This window comes from Scyliorhinus torazame, chromosome 31 (genome assembly GCF_047496885.1).
Source record: "Scyliorhinus torazame isolate Kashiwa2021f chromosome 31, sScyTor2.1, whole genome shotgun sequence".
NCBI classification, from domain to species: Eukaryota; Metazoa; Chordata; class Chondrichthyes; order Carcharhiniformes; family Scyliorhinidae; genus Scyliorhinus; species Scyliorhinus torazame.
In genome coordinates, this window is record NC_092737.1 from 10,713,542 (window position 1) to 10,733,842 (window position 20,301).

The following is a 20,301-nucleotide window of genomic DNA, read 5'->3' on the forward strand; positions in this document are numbered from 1 at the left end:
ACATCATTAACAAAGACCTGAACGACATGACTCCTCGCCTCCAGCGCATCTTACTTAAACTCAGGAGGTACGATTTTGAACTGATCTACACTCCGGGGAAGGAACTCATAGTGGCGGACACTCTTTCCCGAGCAGTGAGCACACCACCAGATGCGGAGGGGTTCGTGCGTCAAATTGAGGCACACGTGACTCTGACAGCAGCAAATATGCCAGCTGATGATCCTTGTCTGGCCCACATACGCGCAGAGACGGCGACTGACCCTCTGCTGCAGCGAGTGATGCGCCACATGACGGAAGGGTGGCTAAAAGGGCAGTGCCCCCAGTTTTATAATGTGCGAGATGATCTCACCAATATAGACGGGGTCCTTATGAAATCGCATAGGATCGTCATTCCACACAGTGTGCGCCAGATGATTCTTCGTCAACTACACGAAGGCCACTTGGGCGTCGAAAAATGCAGACGAAGGGCCCGGGAGGCGGTATATTGGCCGGGTATTAATGAAGACATAGCCAACATGGTGCTCAACTGCACAACCTGTCAGAGGTTTCAGCCAGCGCAACCTCCGGAAACACTTCTACCACACGAGATGGTGACGTCCCCCTGGGCGAAGGTGGGTGTTGACCTATTTCACGCGCTCGGCAGAGATTACATTGTTATTATAGACTACTTCTCAAACTACCCGGAAGTCATGCCTCTCCATGATCTGACGTCGTCCGCAGTCATTGGGGCCTGCAAGGAAACGTTTGCTCGCCATGGCATTCCAAGGACTGTCATGTCAGACAATGGACCCTGTTTCGCCAGCCGTGAATGGTCGTCCTTTGCCGCAGCATATGGTTTCACTCATGTGACATCCAGCCCTCTGCATCCACAATCGAACGGGAAGGCTGAAAAGGGTGTCCACATCGCAAAGCGGCTCCTGTGCAAGGCGGCTGATGCCGGATCGGACTTTAACCTTGCCTTGCTGGCCTATCGATCGGCCCCGTTATCCACGGGCCTCTCGCCAGCGCCGCTACTAATGGGTCGCTCCCTCAGGACGACGGTACCTTCCGTCCTGGCACCGACAACAGACCATGAGGCGGTTCTTCGGAACATGCAACTGCAGCGTGATCGCCAGAAAGGTCGGTACGACACACGAGCGACGGACCTGCCCCCCCTGTCCTCCGGAGACAAAGTACGCGTCCATCAACCGTATGGTGGCTGGTCAGCACCGGCCGAAGTCCTCCGACAAGTGGCTCCCCGCTCGTTCCTGGTTCGCATGCCGGATGGTTCCGTGCGTCGCCGCAATCGGCGCGCCCTTCGCCGACTTCCACGCTCACAGCCACACAACACGCCAGATCCTCAACAGGCTTCCGAGGATGACTTTGTGGAGCTGCCGCACATCACGCCCTTTCCATCGCCACCCATGGCCATGCCTGCACAGCAGCCGGTGGTTCTTGATCCACCCTTGAGGCGGTCAACCCGAATTCGTCGCAAACCCATTAGAATGGACTTATAATACAGTTCATATGTTTAATAAGTTGGACAATTTTACATGATAACCTGTTGTTGTTTATCGTTCCAGATGTCGTCTGACTGGACAACTGTTCAAATTTTTTTTCTTCTTCTCTCGTTCGCATTTCTGTTATGTTATGGTACAACTGGATTCATGTGACGCACTCGACATCGCCCCATGTACATAGTTCCGTCATAGACACATGCTGCACACGACACACACACACTCTTAGATGCACTCACGTCACGATCATATTTATTACCACGTAGGCACATATCTTTGTAAAAAGGGGGGATGTCATGCTATTCAAACACACACATCATGATGGACACACTAACAGGCAAATCAGAGTACACAACACCACAACCAATCACAGACAAGAACACCAACCACATAAAAAGCACGAGCACGACACCTGGAGGTCAGTAGGTCTGGGGAGAAGGGAACAAGAAAGAGCTGTTGAAACACCACAAGCAGGGAGCCCCCCACGTGCAGAGTGCAAAGACCAAGTTGTAAATAGTGAGTTTAAATAAAGAAGCGTTGTACCATATGCAACTGTGTTGGCTCTTCTGTGTGTCAGAACACCCAACACCACAGTAGAGATTAGGGATTTTAGCTACAAGGTTAGTTGGAGAAGCTGGTATTGGTCACCTTGCAGCAAAGGAGATGAGGAGAGATCTGACAGGGGTGGACAAGATGACGACAGAGAATTGCTGTTTCTATTGACTAATGGCACAAGGACTGAAGAAGACAGATTTAAGGGGCGCGATTGGACGGGACAAGTTCTAAGAGCCGTAGCGAGCGAGTTTCCCGTGAGTTCCTCGGCGGCTGTGTCGGGGAGCTCCTGACCGCTATCGAACGGCACTTTGTTATGTTTTTGGGCCATAGTGAGTTCCTCTCCGGGCAAGCCCACATTTGGAATTATTTTCAGGTTGAGGAGCTGAGCCCACTGGTCAGGCCGACTCCTCAGAGATCGGGCCGCCATTTTGGAAGGGTGGGCCTGATATCTGAGTGAGCTTGAGGGTCCCCAACAACCCCCACCCACGGGCAGTGTCACCCCCCCACACACATGGGCATTCCCCCCGCCCCCCTTCCCCCCCATTCCCAGTGAGGACACCGGGCCGTGGAGTCACTGAGGACCCCCCTTCTCAGGCTGTACCGCACCCCCTTTTTGGCCCCTCCCCTCCCACCGGTTCTCAGAGGCGCCGGTGTCCAGTTTGAACCGGATGCGAGCCTTGTTCACTGTGAGGACAGCACACCACTCGTCGTCGGGATCCACACTGAGGATCGAGAGGCGTTTCTCGTTGTGGTGGATGGCAGCGCAGGTGTAGTTTTGATGCCCACCCAGTATGGGGACCTGACGCACTCAGCATCAGGATCCGTTGGGCTGTCGGGATCGGAGTCCGGCATGCCTTGTATTGAGCGGACACTTCTGCGCCGCAGCTGGGATCGCTGGCTGCTGAGCGGTGGAGCAGATCTGCAAAGGGCTGCGTAGTGGCCAAGCTTGCCACACTGTAGACACCGGCGTCCTTTTGCCGGACATTGCCGCTTTAAGTGGGCGGAGCCACAATTCGGACACGTCATGATGCCGACGTCAGCGGATTCCGAGCGCCATCGCGCATGCGCAGTGCGGTTGGTCGACATACGCACCTGCGCAGTCGGGTTGTCGGGCTCGCCGTCCGCTCGGTCGTGGCGCGCATGCGCAGGGACCCGGGAAAAGCCCGCGAAACGGCCACTCTCCTCGATGCTCAGGCCCTGCATTTGTGCAATGGCCCTGCACCCGTTCCGCCTCGTGGGAGGCCAGCTTCGCAGTTTCCGCCGCCCTGATGTGGGAGTAACGATTCTTGGCGTGCTCATGGACAACGCACGTCTCGATAGCGACAGGGAGGGTCAACTGTTTGACTTTCAGGAGCTGCTGCCGAAGGGAGTCGGAGTGGACCCCGAAAACGATCTGACCCCGGATCATGGAATCAACCGTCGAGTCAGAGTTACATGACTGCGCGAGGATGCGGAGATGGGTGACGAAGGACTGAAAAGGTTCATTCTTACCCTGAAACCTCTGCTGGAAAACGTACCGTTCAAAGCTCTCATTCACCTCAGTGTCGCAGTGGCTGTCGAACTTTAGCAGGACTGTTTTGAATTTTGTTTTGTCTCCGCCGCCAGCAAACATAAGGGAGTTGTAGATGTGGATGGCGTGGTCCCCCGCGGTGGAGAGAAATAGTAAATAGTTGTCTGAAATAAAACTGCGTTGTACCATTCACAACCGTGTTGGTTCGTCTGTGTAGCAGACCACCCAACACGACATAGTACCAGGAGTGAATTTGGTACCTACCTAAAGATCCTCCGGAATCTGCCATCCTGCGCCATGGACACGTCACCACACCGCAGCCGCTGCAAGTCGCTGGAAACCTCGGCGTAAATTGGAAGCTATTCAAGCAGCGTTTCCAGCTCTTCCTGGAAGCCAACGAAAAGGAAAGCGCCTCGGACACCAGAAAGATCGCCCTCCTCCTCACCACGGCAGGTCAACACGCCATCCATGTCTACAACTCCCTGGTGTTCGCGGAAGGCGAGGACAAGACCAAGTACGAGACGGTCCTTCTCAAACTCGACCAACACTTCAACGACGAGGTCAACGAGAGCTTCGAGAGGTATCTCTTCCAGCAGCGCCTGCAGGGTAAGGATGAGCTCGTTCAGTCATTCCTTACGCATCTCCGCATCCTCGCGCAGTCCTGCGGTTACGACACCACCTCCGATTCCATGATCCGGGACCAGATCATGTTTGGGGTCACCTCGGGCACCGTACGCCAGCAGCTTTTAATAATAAAAGGCCTCAACCTAGCCTCTGCAATCGAAGCCTGTGTCCTGCACAAGAACGCGACTAGCCGCTATGCCCAATTTCACGCGGCCGGATCGGCGAGGCAGGGGCCCTACGCGGCCGAGCGGGTCCAGGCGATCGAATTCCTCCCGGCCCGCGGCCCGGATGAGGGCGGACATTTCGCGCGCTTTTCGAGGCCTCCCGCGCTCGTGCTCGCCAAAAACTACGGCAACAGTGAGGGACGTGATGCGCAGGCGCGCTCGACGCAAGAACGAACCGCGCATGCGCAGTGGCGCAACAAACGCCATGACGTCACGACGTGCGGCAACGGTGGAGCCGCACATTTAAAGCGGCAATGTCCCGCTAGAACCCGACAATGCGTCCGCTGTGGCAAGGTGGGCCACTACGCTGCTTACTGTCGAGCAGCTCAACCTGTCAATCTTCCCCAACTCCGACAACCTCGCAGGGACGTGCGGACCATTCAGCCTCCGTATTACGAATCCTGCCCAGACGATGTCCAGACCAGTGACACAGACGACCGGGACCCCTTCCGTGTTGCGGTCATTGATGGGAACCGAATGTCTCAACCGAGGACCCACCAGCCGGTGCAAGTTAACACCATCAATCCGGGCGATGAATGGTGTGCCACCCTGACGGTCAACCCAAATTCGTCGCCCACCTACTAGACTGGACTTATGAGACTGCTCGTACATTGAACTCATGCAACCACTGTGTTAATATGTTTATGTTCTTATCGTTACAGGAATTTGTTTTATCGTTCAACCGTTCTTTGTTTATGGTACAACCTCGTTGTTATGTCGCACCCGACATCGCCCATTGTATATAGTTTAACCCCATGTACATGCTGTAAATATTGCACACACACACATTTAACTACACTCAGTACACATCTCTATTTATGACCACGTAGGCCCATGTTCTTGTAAAAAAGGGGGGATGTCATGATACTCAGGCACACATCATAGCACATACATACATACATACTGATGGACAGATCAACGGACCGATCAACACACACAGCACGACAGCCAATCACAGGCAAGAGCGTACACAGTACAAAACAGGGAACACGACACTTCCTGGGCACTCGAGCAGGAGACGGCTCAGGGCACAGAGCTCATTGCAGGCCACTCAGACATCCACCATGTGCTGAGTGCCACCACAAGACAGAATTAGGAATAGGTCCACAGAATCAAAGGCCATGATCGGACCTCAGTGAACAGTTCACCAATGTAAATAGTTGTCTGAAATAAAACTGCGTTGTACCATTCACAACCGCGTTGGTTCATCTGTGTGGCAGAGCGCCCCCAGGTGAGGGCGAGAAGGGGTGAGAGAGAGGGAGGGTGAGATCGAGAGGGAGAGTTGGCGAGTGAGGGAAAGAGAGGGTGAGGGAGAGTGTGATTGAGTGAGGGAATGGGAGAGTGAGTGATGGAGTGAGAGTGGAAACGAGGTGGAAGAATGAGAAGTGAGTTGGCGAGAGATCAATGATTGGAGAATGGGACATTGTTTAATACGGGCACACAGGCAGACAGATGGATACAGGAGGGGTGGGGACATTGCTACCCTCACAACACAGAGTTCCAGACCCACCTCCGCAACATCAGCCTCAACTGTGGGCGGTTCAGTTCCTGTGTCAGGGAGCTTGGCTGAAATCTCAATGAGTGGACAACGGCTGAGTTGATTTGTCTGTTTGAATTGTATTAAATATATTTCCAGGCAATCTCTCCTCTCTGTCCCATTCTTTTCAGAGGCAGGACCACCTCTGTGTCTCTCTCTCTCTCCCCCCCCCCCCCCCCCCCCCCCACACTCAGCTGATCAGTTGTCTCTGGGTGAATGATTGTATGAAGAAAAAGGTCAAATCCTCTCCCCTTCCTCCAACCAGTCCCACTATCTTGTGATGGGAGTGGTACACTACCACCCTCTGCTGGCGGATCGCTGCTACTGCCCCTGGAGATAGTTCGATAAAGTGGGAATGTTGAACAGTATCGTTAGGGGCTGAGGTTTGTTCGGGGACATTGGCTGGCACAACCTGAGCTTGGATAAGAGGTATCCTTTTGAAAAATTGTCAGCTTTTTACAAATCGCACTTTGCCACATATTGACCATGTTTATTAATGTTTTGTTATGAAATGGCTTCAGTCTTGTGAAAGTTGTTTTCAGAGTTCCATTAAAGAATGAACACTTGTGCCTGTATTAATGCTCCTGTCGTTTTGGGTTCCCCCCTCTGCTGCTGTAATAACATCGCTTTGCCAGCAGAGGGTGGCAGTGTATCACTAATCACAAGGCAGAGACACAGAGGGTCAGTGTGTGTGTGTGTTTGTGGAACCTGTACCCCAGTGAGAGTCAGTCTAAAAATCACCCGCGCTTCACTTGTGACGCATTAATCATTTATTAAGCTGGCAAGGTGCAACTACATGGACACAGCAACCAACTGGAGTCCAATCTCACCCTCCCAAACCCACTTGCCAGGATGAGTGCAGCTCCGGCAATAATGATGATGTACCTGGACAGGTGAGTGGGTGGGTTTCTGTCCATTTGAGGGGCGAGGCAGGCCCTGGGTTTCTACCCTGCAAAAGGGCATCGCCAACAGCACCGCAGTCTCTCAGTGACTGCCAGGTGAACAACTGGGAACGTCCCAGCGACACGATTCAGAAGAGCTTGTTTGTGGAAATATATTGATCTGTGTAATTTGAGTTTAATATGAATGAATTGTTTGTCTTCTGTCTTTTTGCCAACATCAATCTTGTCTTGCCAGGGTAATCATTGGGTGTTGCAATCAGGACACAAATAAGGTTTGATCCGTCCTGCGAAACATGTTTGAGGTTCAAAGTATTTATTATCAGAACATAGACCATAGAACAGTCCCGCACAGTACAGGAACTGTACAGCACAGTACAGGCCCTTCGGCCCACGATGTTGTGCCCAACTAGTCTGAAATTAAGATCAAATCAACCTACTCCCAATCATTCTAGTGCACTCCATATGCCTATCCAATAACCGCTTGAAAGTTCCTAGTGTCCGACTCCACTACCATAGCTGGGAGTGCGTTCCACGCCCCAATCACTCTCTGAGTAAAGAGCCTGTAGCACCGTCAATATGACGCGAGGCAGGTTGAGGTAATGTCAATTGAAGGCTTTATTAAGCAGAACTTTATCCCCAGCAGCGTGGTTACAGAATGCAGCTGCTGAGGGAAATGGAGGGAAAAGCTGGGTTCTTATACCGGCATTTCTGGGTGGAGTCCAGTAGGTGGCAGATCCTATCAGGACCTGGCATCCCTCCACCAATAGCCTGTCGACACGTGATGTACCGTATTACCCCTAATACATACCACCACAGAACCTACCTCAGACATCCCTCCTATATCTTCCACGATGAACCTTATAGTTACGCCCCCTTGTAACAGCTACATCCACCCGAGGAAAAAGTTGCTGAATGTCCACTCTATCTATCCCTCTGATCATCTTATACACCTCTATTAAGTCACCTCTCATCCTCCTTCGCTCCACTGAGAAAAGCCCTAGCTCCCTCAATCTTTCCTCATAAGACCTACCCTCCAATCCAGGCAGCATCCTGGTAAATCTCCTTTGCACCCTTTCCAATGCTTCCACATGCTCCCTATAATGAGGTGACCAGAACAGCACACAATACTCCAAATGTGGTCCAACTTGTACAGTTGCAGCATAACCCCACAGCTCTTAAACTCAACCCCCCTGTGAATAAATGCTAACACACTATAGGCCTTCTTCACAGCTCTATCCACTTGGGTGGCAACTTTCAGAGATCTGTGGACATGAACTCCGAGATCTCTCTGCCCCTCCACATTCCTCAGAACCCGGCCGTTGACCCTGTAATCCGCATTCAAATTTGCATTAAAACTGGTGCATTTGCTGCAAATCGACATCATTTCTTCGACCTCCCGAAGATAATGAGAAGTTGCATTTGTCTAGCGCCTTTGCCAATCCCAGGGCCTCCCCGAGCCCCTTCACAGCCAATCAAATTCTCTCCGCTGAGACTCCGCAGGCAGCGACGACGCGAGTTTGGGAAGAGATGGGGGAGGCGTCAGAGAGGTTGGGGGAAAAGATTCTCGTGGCTGGGTTCCAGGGAAGCGGGGTGTGTGTGTGTGTGTGGGGGGGGGGGGGGGGGAGGGGACTCTTCCCACGCGCTTTGCGATCTATTTGGCCCCGACCCTTCCGGGGGGGGTCACCCCGGACGTGAATCAGTGACTCCGCCTACCGGTCCTGCAGCGACTGTGAAACACAATGGATTGACCAATGGAGTGAGGGCTCTGAATGATCTGGCCTGAATCAAGCTCACTCAGTACAGCATTCACTCCAAAGTGGCAGCGGGGGGAGGGTTTCATCGAGGTTTCATCGAATTGGGTCTCAGCTAATTATGGTTGGAAGGGATCAACTCAATTTCTATCTGAATATATTTTAACTAATGCAAGAATCATGGGGGACAATCTCCAGATAAGGATGTTATTTGCTGGACAACAATCATTCTCCAGTCAGCAGCAGGAAGGCCTTTCTCCCGAGGGGTGGCATCATTTGTGACGTCCACCACCAAGCAGGGTGGTCCACGGTGGTGGGTTGTGTAAGGTTTTCGGGCAATCCGGCCCTTTTTGGACTGCCCAAGAATAAAACCCAGAGACTGTAAACTGGACACTTTTCAGCCAAAAGTACGTAACCAAATTTCCCAGCAGGCTTGGCCTGCTGAGCTGGGTAGGTGTATGGATACTTACAAAACGCCCCCCCCCCCCCCCCCAGGAGCTACAAGGAAGAAGGAGCCTGACAACTAGATAAGATTAAAACACAGACAAATGGGCACGGGAATACACAAGGGGCGCGAGGTTCCTGCCCGTTTGGGAACCTTTCACATTAACAATATAAAACAGGGACTCAGTATCACGAAACATCCCAATGGGTTTCCTTCGCTGAACATCACCTTGTTGACGGATCCCATGTAATATTTCTGCTTGGTTTCCATCAGCGATTGGGGATGAAGACTGTCAAAACAGGAATATGTATGTGGTACACACCAAAGACATTCGAAAAATCACCCACACTCCACTTGTGATGCGTGAATCGTTTATTGAGCTCGCAAGGTGCAACTACATTGATACAGCAACCAACTGGAGTCCAATCTCACCCTCCCAAACTCAACTGACACCCTTGGAATTCAACCCCGCACATCCGCAGGGAAACGCAAGTGATCTTATCCCGATTCAACTCCCATTCCAAGAGCCTCAATTCTTCGCGATGACCTTTACCAGGAACGTTCCCCACACTTTCAGAGTTTGTATCACAGGGAGAAGCCAACATGCTTTCAATCAAAGATAATAAAGACTTTCAATGGTGACTAATACCGTCCGTCATTCTGAAATGAGATGTTTCATTTGAAAAGTCAGAGCCGGTCACTCCATCTCCATGATGACTCCAAACTCCATTGATGTGTGAGAGGAAGTTTCATCGAATTGGGTCTCAGCTAATTATGGTTGGAAGGGATCAACTCAATTTCTATCTGAATATATTTTAACTAATGCAAGAATCATGGGGGACAATCTCCAGATAAGGATGTTATTTGCTGGACAACAATCATTCTCCAGTCAGCAGCAGGAAGGCCTTTCTCCCGAGGGGTGGCATCATTTGTGACGTCCACCACCAAGCAGGGTGGTCCACGGTGGTGGGTTGTGTAAGGTTTTCGGGCAATCCGGCCCTTTTTGGACTGCCCAAGAATAAAACCCAGAGACTGTAAACTGGACACTTTTCAGCCAAAAGTACGTAACCAAATTTCCCAGCAGGCTTGGCCTGCTGAGCTGGGTAGGTGTATGGATACTTACAAAACGCCCCCCCCCCCCCCCCCCCCCCAGGAGCTACAAGGAAGAAGGAGCCTGACAACTAGATAAGATTAAAACACAGACAAATGGGCACGGGAATACACAAGGGGCCTGCCTGCAAGCAGGACAATGGGATGGTCATAGCCCCCATGCAGATGTAAATGACTTTGCCTCCACCAGAGCAGAATCCAATCAACACCCCATCAACATAGCGAGGTGAGAATAGCAGCGATCTCCGGAGCAGATGGAAGACTTTGAAAATCTTCACAAGAGAGCTTAACCTCGTTATCCCAAAAACTAGACTGTCTGGGCTCAGTATATTGCGCTGGAAAAGCCCCGGAAAGATAAACGGGAGAAAACCCCATGTTGGAGGCGGACCTGGGGGAGGTACTCCAATCTTGACAGAAGCCACCGGCAGGAACTCACTGGGTGGAGGGGGCGGAGTTGGCGCCAAATTCAAATCGGGACAGGTCTGCCTGGCTGGAAGGAGCGGACCTGCGAGGAGAACCCGGAAGTCAACAGGTCTGCCCGGCTCAAAGGGGGCGGGACCAGCGGGAACTTTAAACTTGGACCGATACAACGCAAATGCGAGGGAAACCCAGAAGTCGACAGGTCTGACCGGCTCAAAGGGGGCGGGACCAGCGGGAACTTTAAACCTTACCAATTCAATGCAAAAGGGGCTGGCCGAACACAGGAAAAAGCCAGGTAAAACGGATATAAAAGGGGCTGTGTTTCGATTGAGGGTCTCTTGGCTTGACCTCTCCACCTTTGACTTGACCTCCTGCAGCCTGTGACCGTAAGTACCCTGCAGCAGCTTGCGAAACTCCCTTGACTTTGATAGTGGTTGAGGCTTTGGGGCAGGGGGCTTGATCTGTGTTTTGTACCATTGCTAAAATTGTGTAACAATAAGATTTTACGTTGTGTCCGTTATAGTACTTTCTGAATAGACTTAGTTTGTGTTAGAGCTTAAGATTTTATTATAATTTCTTCTGTTTGATGATTTTGACCTGGGTTTTGCAATAAACCTCGATTTGCTGATAATTGGAGTCGTTTAAATTCTTCAATCTCTCACCAGCGATCTCTGACCAAGTCATTGTTAAGATATTCCTCACCTTAATTCCGGGGTCGGGAATCTGGGGTCATCTTGAACGATTCGAACCCGTTCACTCAGGACAGGCTGCTGGTTAGGTAATAAACAGCAGTGTCCTATTCTCTCTCTTGGGAAAGCTACTCCAGCGAAGTAGGAACCGGGTGGGTGTTGCACCACCGGCAAGAGAGAGAATCACCTGGGCAGTGGTGGGGGTCTGGATATCTGTGTGATATAAGCCTCAGGCTTCCGGTTAGGGATAAACGGCAGGCTTGATTCAGTGCTCTCTTCCGTGGAGGTGTCCCAGTGCGGCATCCCCTGGCCTCTGAAGTTTCAGTGCCAGCTGGAGGGAGACACACACAGATACTCAAACCCCAGATATCGGCCCAGTAGTGGAGTAGCAGAGATGGAACCCTCTACACTAGCGAGGGGCATACAGCCACCGAGCACAGGCCTCAATCTCGCTGATACCTAAGAAAGACAAAGACCCAACGGCATGCGGTTCATACAGGCCCATCTCACGACTAAACGTGACGCCAAAATATGGGCCAAGGTCCGAACCCAAAGGCTGCCGAACTGCGTACCAGAGGTGGTCGCAGAGGACCAGACTGGCTGTGTCAAAGGTCGGCAGCTAACCTCGAACATCAGGCTCCTGCTGAACGTGATAATGACCCCGTTCGGGGAGAGAACACCAGAGGTGATCGTCTCCCTGGACGCAGAAAAGGCCTTCGACAGGGCCGAATGGAAATACCTCACAGAGGTACTGGAGCGGTTCGGGCTTGGAACAGGGTTCACCTCCTGGGTAAAGCTCCTACACAATGCTCCCATGGCGACATTTCGGACTCACAAAGCAGCGCGGGCGGAATCATCGCGCTCCTGAAAGAGTTTAGCGCCTTCTCGGGTGACAAACTCAACTTGTGCAAAAGCGAGATCTTCCCGGTACACCCACAAGGAGGGGGGGGGACGGGGGGACGGGGTGCTGCACTAATGGGACTGCCGTTTAAACAAGCACGACACAAATTCCGCTACCTGGGGATCCAAATAGCCCATGGACTGGAAAGGGATCCACAAATGGAACCTCACCAGTCTGACGGAGGAAGTACAAAAGAACCCGCAAAGATGGAACACACTCCCACTCTCCCTCGCGGAGAGAGTCCAGACGATCAAAATGAACGTACTGCCCAGGTACCTCTTCCTACTTCGATCTATCCCGATCTGCATCCCAAAGGCCTTTTACAAAGGTCTGGACAAACTAATCATGGCGTTCGTATAGGGGGAGAAGAATGCTAGGATCCCAAAGAAGGTCCGACAAGAAACAAAATCCGGGGGGGGGGGGGGGGGCTAGCCCTCCCAAACCTACAATTCTACCACTGGGCGGCGACGGCCGAGCGAATACGGGGATGGATCAAGGAGCCAGAAGCCGATTGGGTGCGCGCGGAGGAGGCCTCCTGTAAGGGGACCTCCCTCAGGGCCCTCGCCACGGCGGCACTCCCATCCCCACCCAAAAAACACTTCAGCAGCCCGGTGGTGATAGCCACCCTCCAGTCCTGGAACCAACTACGGCAGCAATTTGGCCTGACCAAAATGTCGGACAAAGCTCCCATCGGCAACAACCGTAGGTTCACGCCAGCGCTGACTGACGCCACCTTCAAAAGGTGGGGACAGGGCGGAGGGACACTGACACTGGGGATGAGAGTGGCGGTCTTCGGGGTATCAGACCAGCCAGATCTATTCCTGGGGAGGAGGGCGGGCGCCCTTGCCTTTGCCTCCCTGATCGCCCGCCATAGAATCCTGGTCGGCTGGCGGTCAGCAACACCACCCAAAGCTGCGGACTGGCTGTCCGACCTCTCGGAATCTCTCCAAATGGAGAAAATCAAATTCGCCATCCGAGGGTCAGACGACGGCTTCCACAGAACGTGGGAGCCAGTCACCCAATTGTTCCGGGTCCTGCTTGTGGCCAACGAGGAAGCAGAAGAATAGCCAGGTAGCCAAGAATCAGGGGAGAGTAGCCAAGGCGCTGGAGGGAGGGAAAGACCCGCGGGGGGGGTGGAGGGGGGGGGACCAGCTAAACCTAAGAGAAAAGAAAGGTGAAGCACAGGAGAAGGGATGGGGGCGAGGAAAACACGGGAGAAAGACGGAGGAACGGCCGAAGCGGAGGTGAACGCGCGACGACAACGGCAGCGAAACCCGTCCGGGAGAAACAAGTAACAACACCAACACCAGACCCATTCTCGTATTGTCCTCTCTGTATTGGACAGAACGAATGGATTTGTTTCCCCGGCACCCAAATGTATCCATAGGACATAGAACGATACAGCGCAGTACAGGCCCTTCGGCCCACAATGTTGCACCGACATGGGAAGTCAAAAAACAAAAGCCATCTAACCTACACTATGCCATTATCATTACAGCACGGGGTTAGATACAGAGTAAAGCTCCCTCTACACTGTCCCCATCAAACACTCCCAGGACAGGTACAGCACGGGGTTAGATACAGAGTAAAGCTCCCTCTACACTGTCCCCATCAAACACTCCCAGGACAGGTACAGCACGGGGTTAGATACATAGTAAAGCTCCCACTACACTGTCCCCATGAAACACTCCCAGGACAGGTACAGCACGGGGTTAGATACAGAGTAAAGCTCCCTCTACACTGTCCCCATGAAACACTCGCAGGACAGGTACAACACGGGGTTAGATACAGAGTAAAGCTCCGTCTACACTGTCCCCATCAAACACTCCGAGGACAGGTACAGCACGGGGTTAGATACAGAGTAAAACTCCCTCTACACTGTCCCCATCAAACACTCCCAGGACAGGTACAGCACGGGGTTAGATACAGAGTAAAGCTCCCTCTACACTGTCCCCATCAAACACTCCCAGGACAGGTACAGCACAGGGCTAGATACAGAGAAAGGCTCCCCCTATGATTACATTTTTGCAAAGTGTTTTCCTCAATGGGAATCCCGTGTTTTCGGTTTATCCTCACTCTCCATGGGGATTGTGGGTCGGGTCCGGGCCGGGATTGGGATTGGACGAGTGCGATGATGCGCAGACATCACAGCGACTCCAGACAGAGACAGCTGCAATGTACCAGTCACCTTTTCCCCATCATTGTTCCCCCCATCAGAGTAAGTTCAGTCCTTTGGGAGATTGTCCCATTTCAGTTTGATATTGTTAAACTAATCGTTTGCTTCAAGTCCCAGAACGTAGGTTGTCCTGTTTGAGTTCCTTCTTCAAGCCTGCCACGTCAGTAATCGGAGTGGCTGCTCGCCCCTCGCCAATACTTAACCCAACAAACATTCACGTCAGCCATTAGAACATTCCAGATGAAGGACCTGAGAACAATGAAAAGGGTTAACCTGTTCTCTGATTATCTCAGATAGCAAGGGAAGATTACAGGGCACATGGCATTCAGTCAGGTTCTTTATGTTGCCTCCTCTGCCAAGGTGTATCCGGCAACGTGGCACATTGTGACTGCCACCTGGCACAGTGGGAAGAGCGGGAAAAGTGTGAGGTTATGCACTTTGGAAGGAGGAATGGAGGAATGGAGGCATAGACTATTTTATAAATGTGGAAAAGCTTCGGAAATCGGAAGCACAAAGAGACTTGAGTCCTTGTCCAAGATTATCTTAAGGTTAACGTGCAGGTTCAGCCGGCAGTTAGGAAGGCAAATGCAATGGTAGCATTCATGTCGAGAGGGCTAGAATAAAAGGGATGTACTTCTGAGGCTGTAAAAGGCTCCGGTCAGATCCCATTTGGAGTATCGTTACTTGATGGTCTGAGTTAAAAGGAGAGGCTGGGACTATTTTCCCTGGAGCGTAGGAGGCTTAGGGGTGAACTTATGGAGGTCTATAAAATAATGAGGGGCTTAGATAAGGAAGATAGTCAACATCTTTTCCCAACGATAGAGGAGTCTAGAAATAGAGGGCACAGGTTTAAGGTGAGAGAGACAAGAGGCGAAATTTCTTCCCACAGAGAGGGTGGTGAGCATCTGGAAGGAGCTGCCAGAGGCAGTGGCAGAGGCGGGTACAATTTTTTCCTTTAAAAAACAGTTAGACAGTTACATGGGCAGGGTGGGTATAGAGGGATTTGGGGAAAATGCGGGCAAGTGGGACTAGCTTAGTGATAGAAACTGGGCGGCATGGACAAGCTGGGCCGAAGGGCAAGTTTCCGTGCTGTAAACATCTACGACTGAGTATATGAATCTCTTTGCCCTGCTTTACTCTGTATCTAACCCCGTGCTGTACCTGTCCTGGGAGTGTTTGATGGGGACACTGTAGAGGGAGCTTTACTCTGTATCTAACCCCATGCTGTACCTGTCCTGGGAGTGTTTGATGGGGACAGTGTAGAGGGAGCTTTACTCTGTATCTAACCCCGTGCTGTACCTGTCCTGGGAGTGTTTGATGGGGACAGTGTAGAGGGAGCTTTACTCTGTATCTAACCCCGTGCTGTACCTGTCCTGGGAGTGTTTGATGGGGACAGTGTAGAGGGAGCTTTACTCTGTATCTAACCCCGTGTTGTACCTGTCCTGGGAGTGTTTGCTGGGGACAGTGTAGAGGGAGCTTTACTCTGTATCTAACCCCGAGCTGTACCTGTCCTGGGAGTATTTGATGGGTACAGGGTAGAGGGAGCTTTACTCTGTATCTAACCCCGTGCTGTACCTGTCCTGGGAGTATTTGATGGGTACAGTGTAGAGGGAGCTTTACTCTGTATCTAACCCCGTGCTGTACCTGTCCTGGGAGTGTTTGATGGGGACAGTGTAGAGGGAGCTTTACTCTGTATCTAACCCCGAGCTGTACCTGTCCTGGGAGTGTTTGATGGGGACAGTGTAGAGGGAGCTTTACTCTGTATCTAACTCCGTGCTGTACCTGTCCTGGGAGTGTTTGATGGGGACAGTGTAGAGGGAGCTTTACTCTGTATCTAACCCCGTGCTGTACCTGTCCTGGGAGTGTTTGATGGGGACAGTGTAGAGGGAGCTTTACTCTGTATCTAACCCCGTGCTGTACCTGTCCTGGGAGTGTTTGATGGGGACAGTGTAGAGGGAGCTTTACTCTGTATCTAACCCCGTGTTGTACCTGTCCTGGGAGTGTTTGATGGGGACGGTGTAGAGGGAGCATTACTCTGTATCTAACCCCGTGATGTACCTGTCCTGGGAGTGTTTGATGGGGACAGTGTAGGGGGAACTTTACTCTGCATCTAACCCTGTGCTGTACCTGTCCTGGGAGTGTTTGATGGGGACAGTGTAGAGGGAGCTTTACTCTGTATCTAACCCCTTGCTGTACCTGTCCTGGGAGTGTTTGATGGGGACAGTGTAGAGGGAGCTTTACTCTGTATCTAACCCCGTGCTGTACCTGTCCTGGGAGTGTTTGATGGGGACAGTATAGAGGGAGCTTTACTATGTATCTAACCCTGTGCTGTAGCTGTCCTGGGAGTGTTTGATGGGGACAGTGTAGAGGGAGCTTTTCTTGTATCTAACCCCATGCTGTACCTGCCCTGCGTGTGTTTGATGGGGACAGTGTATCATGACAGAGAGGGAGCTTTACTCTGTATCTAACCCCGTGCTGTACCTGTCCAGGGAGTGTTTGATGGGGACAGTGTACAGGGAGCTTTACTCTGTATCTATCGCCGTGCTGTACCTGCATTGGGAGTGTTTGATGGGGACAGTGTAGAGGGAGCTTTACTCTGGATCTAACCCCATGCTGTACCTGTCCTGGGAATGTTTGATGGGGACAGTGTAGAGGCAGCTTTACTCTGTATCTAACCCCGTGCTGTACCTGTCCTGGGAATGTTTGATGGGGACAGTGTAGAGAGAGCTTTACTCTGTATCTAATCCCGTGCTGTACCTGTCCTGGGAGTGTTTGATGGGGGACAGTGTCGAGGGAACTTTACTCTGTATCGAACCCCGTGCTGTACCTGTCCTGGGAATGTTTGATGGGGACAGTGTAGAGGGAGCTTTACTCTGTATCTAACCCCGTGCTGTACCTGTCCTGGGAGTATTTGATGGGGACAGTGTGGAGGGAGCTTTACTCTGTATCTAACCCCGTGCTGTACCTGTCCTTGAAAATTTTGATGGGGACAGTGTGGAGGGAGCTTTACTCAGTATCTAACCCCGTGCTGTACCTATCGTGGAAGATTTTGATGGGGACAGTGTAGAGGGAGCTTTACTCTGTATCTAACACCGTGCTGTACCTGTCCTGGGAGTGTTTGATGGGGACAGTGTAGAAGGAGCTTTACTCTGTATCTAACCCCGTGCTGTGCCTGTCCTGGGAGTGTTTGATGGGGACAGTGCAGAGGGAGCTTTACTCTGTATCTAACCCCGTGCTTTACCTGTCCTGGAAGATTTTGATGGGGACAGTGTAGAGGGTGCTTTACTCTGTATCTAACCCCGTGCTGTACCTGCCCTGGGAGTGTTTGCTGGGGACAGTGTAGAGGGAGCTTTACTCTGGATCTAACCCCATGCTGTACCTGTCCTGGGAATGTTTGATGGGGACAGTGTAGAGGCAGCTTTACTCTGTATCTAAACCCGTGCTGTACCTGTCCTGGGAATGTTTGATGGGGACAGTGTAGAGAGAGCTTTACTCTGTATCTAATCCCGTGCTGTACCTGTCCTGGGAGTGTTTGATGGGGGACAGTGTCGAGGAAACTTTACACTGTATCGAACCCCGTGCTGTACCTTTCCTGGGAATGTTTGATGGGGACAGTGTAGAGGCAGCTTTATTCTGTATCTAACCCCGTGCTGTACCTGTCCTGGGAATGTTTGATGGGGACAGTGTAGCGGGAGCTTTACTCTGTATCTAACCCCGTGCTGTACCTGTCCTGGGAGTATTTGATGGGGACAGTGTGGAGGGAGCTTTACTCTGTATCTAACCCCGTGCTGTACCTGTCCTTGAAGATTTTGATGGGGACAGTGTGGAGGGAGCTTTACTCTGTATCTAACCCCGTGCTGTACCTGTCGTGGAAGATTTTGATGGGGACAGTGTAGAGGGTGCTTTACTCTGCATCTAACCCCATGCTGTACCTGTCGTGGAAGATTTTGATGGGGACAGTGTAGAGGGAGCTTTACTCTGTATCTAACCCTGTGCTGTACCTGTCCTGGGAGTGTTTGATGGGGACAGTGTAGAAGGAGCTTTACTCTGTATCTAACCCCGTGCTGTACCTGTCCTGGGAGTGTTTGATGGAGACAGTGCAGAGGGAGCTTTACTCTGTATCTAACCCCGTGCTTAACCTGTCCTGGAAGATTTTGATGGGGACAGTGTAGAGGGTGCTTTACTCTGTATCTAACCCCGTGCTGTACCTGTCGTGGAATATTTTGATGGGGACAGTGTAGAGGGAGCTTTACTCCGTATCTAACCCCGTGCTGTACCTGTCCTGGGAGTGTTTGATGGGGACAGTGTAGAGGGAGCTTTACTCTGTATCTAACCCCGTGCTGTACCTGTCCTGGGAGCGTTTGATGGGGACAGTGTAGAGGGAGCTTTACTCTGTACCTAACCCCGTGCTGTACCTGTCCTGGGAGTGTTTGATGGGGACAGTGAAGAGGGAGCTTTACTCTGTATCTAACCCCTTGCTTTACCTATCCTGGGAGTTTTTGATGGGGACAGTGTAGAGGGAGCTTTACTCTGTACCTAACCCCGTGCTGTACCTGTCCTGGGAGTGTTTGATGGGGACAGTGTAGAGGGAGCTTTACTCTGTATCTAACCCCTTGCTTTACCTATCCTGGGAGTTTTTGATGGGGACAGTGTAGAGGGAGCTTTACTCTGTACCTAACCCCGTGCTGTACCTGTCCTGGGAGTGTTTGATGGGGACAGTGTAGAGGGAGCTTTACTCTGTATCTAACCCCTTGCTGTACCTGTCCTGGGAGTGTTTGATGGGGACAGTGCAGAGGGAGCTTTACTCTGTCTCTAACCCCATGCTGTACCTGCCCTGGGAGTGTTTGATGGGGACAGTGCAGAGGGAGCTTTACTCTGTATCTAACCCCGTGCTTTACCTGTCCTGGAAGATTTTGATGGGGACAGTGTAGAGGGTGCTTTACTCTGTATCTAACCCCATGCTGTACCTGTCGTGGAAGATTTTGATGGGGACAGTGTAGAGGGAGCTTTACTCTGTATCTAACCCCGTGCTGTACCTGCCCTGGGAGTGTTTGATGGGGACAGTGTAGAAGGAGCTTTACTCTGTATCTAACCCCGTGCTGTACCTGTCCTGGGAGTGTTTGATGGGGACAGTGCAGAGGGAGCTTTACTCTGTATCTAACCCCGTGCTTTACCTGTCCTGGAAGATTTTGATGGGGACAGTGTAGAGGGTGCTTTACTCTGTATCTAACCCCGTGCTGTACCTGCCCTGGGAGTGTTTGATGGGGACAGTGTAGAGGGAGCTTTACTCTGGATCTAACCCCATGCTGTACCTGTCCTGGGAATGTTTGATGGGGACAGTGTAGAGGCAGCTTTACTCTGTATCTAACCCCGTGCTGTACCTGTCCTGGGAATGTTTGATGGGGACAGTGTAGAGAGAGCTTTACTCTGTATCTAATCCCGTGCTGTACCTGTCCTGGGAGTGTTTGATGGGGGACAGTGTCGAGGGAACTTTACTCTGTATCGAACCCCGTGCTGTACCTTTCCTGGGAATGTTTGATGGGGACAGTGTAGAGGCAGCTTTATTCTGTATCTCACCCCGTGCTGTACCTGTCCTGGGAATGTTTGATGGGGACAGTGTAGAGGGAGCTTTACTCTGTATCTAACCCCATGCTGTACCTGTCCTGGGAGTATTTGATGGGGACAGTGTGGAGGGAGCTTTACTCTGTATCTAACCCCGTGCTGTACCTGTCCTTGAAGATTTTGATGGGGACAGTGTGGAGGGAGCTTTACTCTGTATCTAACCCCGTGCTGTACCTGTCGTGGAAGATTTTGATGGGGACAGTGTAGAGGGAGCTTTACTCTGTATCTAACCCCGTGCTGTACCTGTCCTGGGAGTGTTTGATGGGGACAGTGTAGAAGGAGCTTTACTCTGTATCTAACCCCGTGCTGTACCTGTTCTGGGAATGTTTGATGGGGACA